Genomic DNA, 1966 nt, shown 5'->3' with positions numbered 1-1966 from the left:
AATTTTTGGAGTTACAAAAGTGTTTGAGGTATTCAGATTGCTACAGACTATTCTGTTTTTTGACAGATTCTATTTTCTATGTGTTGTTTGCTTATTTTGATGAATCTATGGGTAGTATCGATGGGTATGAACCATGGAGAAGTTGGAACACATTAGATATTACACCAATATAAATAAAGAATGAGTTCACATCAGTACCAAAAGTGGTGATTTATTTTCTTATACTAACGTCGGTATGGGCAATTTCTTAAGTTCTTTGATTGATTCCGTCCCCGAGCAGATCTTATGAGATTTACTGTTGAGTTTTGTGTTGTGAAGGTTTTAAATTTTTGGGTAAAGATTTGATGGACTATGGAATAAAGAGGGGCAAGAGCCTAAGCTTGGGGATGCCCAAGGCACCCCAAGGTAATATTCAAGGACAACCAAAAGCCTAAGCTTGGGGATGCCCCGGATGGCATCCCCTCTTTCGTCTTCGTCTATCGGTAACTTTACTTGAGGCTATATTTTTATTCACCACATGATATGTGTTTTGCTTGGAGCGTCTTGTATGATATGAGTCTTTACTTTTTAGTTTGCCACAATCATCCCTTCTGTACACACCTTTTGAGAGGGATACACATGAATCATGATTTATTAGAATACTCTATGTGCTTCACTTATATCTCGTGAGCTAGGCAATTTTGCTCTAGTGCTTCACTTATACCTTTTTAGAGCACGGCGGTGGCTTTATTTTGTAGAAATTATTGAACTCTCATGCTTCACTTGTATTATTTTGAGAGTCTCTCTAAACAGCGAGGTAATTTGCTTTGGTTATGAATTTAGTCCTAATATGACAGGCATCCAAGAGGGGTATAATAAAAACTTTCATATAAAGTGCATTGAATACTATGAGAAGTTTGATTCCTTATGATTGTTTGAGATATGAGGATGGTGATATTAGAGTCATACTAGTGAGTAATTGTGGATTGTAGAAATACTTGTGTTGAAGTTTGTGATTCCCGTAGCATGCACATATGGTGAACCGTTATGTAACGAAGTCGGAGCATGATTTATTTGTTGATTGTCTTCCTTATGAGTGGCGGACGGGGACGAGTGATGGTCTTTTCCTACTAATCTATCCCCCTAGGAGCATGCGCGTAGTACTTTGTTTCGATGACTAATAGATTTTTGCAATAAGTATGTGAGTTCTTTATGACTAATGTTGAGTCCATGGATTATACACACTCTCACCCTTCCACCATTGCTAGCCTCTCTAGTATCGCACAACTTTCACCGGTGCCATACACTCACCTTATACCTTCCTCAAAGCAGCCACCATACCTACCTATTATGGCATTTCCATAGCCATTCCGAGATATATTGCCATGCAACTTTCCACCGTTCCGTTTTATTATGACACACTTCATCATTGTCATATTGCTTTGCACGATCATGTAGTTGACATAGTATTTGTGGCAAAGCCACCGTTCATATTTTTCATACATGTCACTCTTGAGTCATTGCACATCCCGGTACACCGCCGGAGGAATTCATATAGAGTCATATTTTGTTGTAAGTATCGAGTTGTAAGTAAATAAAAGTGTGATGATCTTCATTATTAGAGCATTGCCCCATGTGAGGAAAAATAAAAGAGGCCAAAGAAGCCAACAAAAAAGAGAGAAAAGAGAGAAGGGGCAATGTTACTATCCTTTTTCCACACTTGTTGTGCTTCAAAGTAGCACCATGATCTTCATGATAGAGAGTCTCCTATGTTGTCACTTTCATATACTAGTGGGAATTTTTCCTTATAGAACTTGGCTTGTATATTCCAACGATGGGATTCCTCAAATTGCCCTAGGTCTTCGTGAGCAAGCAAGTTGGATGCACACCCACTTAGTTTTCTTTTGAGCTTTCATAAACTTATAGCTCTAGTGCATCCGTTGCATGGCAATCCCTACTCACTCACATTGATATCTATTGATGGGCA

This window comes from Aegilops tauschii, chromosome 2, assembly GCF_002575655.3.
Source record: "Aegilops tauschii subsp. strangulata cultivar AL8/78 chromosome 2, Aet v6.0, whole genome shotgun sequence".
NCBI classification, from domain to species: Eukaryota; Viridiplantae; Streptophyta; class Magnoliopsida; order Poales; family Poaceae; genus Aegilops; species Aegilops tauschii.
The sequence above is the reverse complement of the archived record's forward strand: the minus strand, read 5'-3'. Positions refer to the sequence as shown.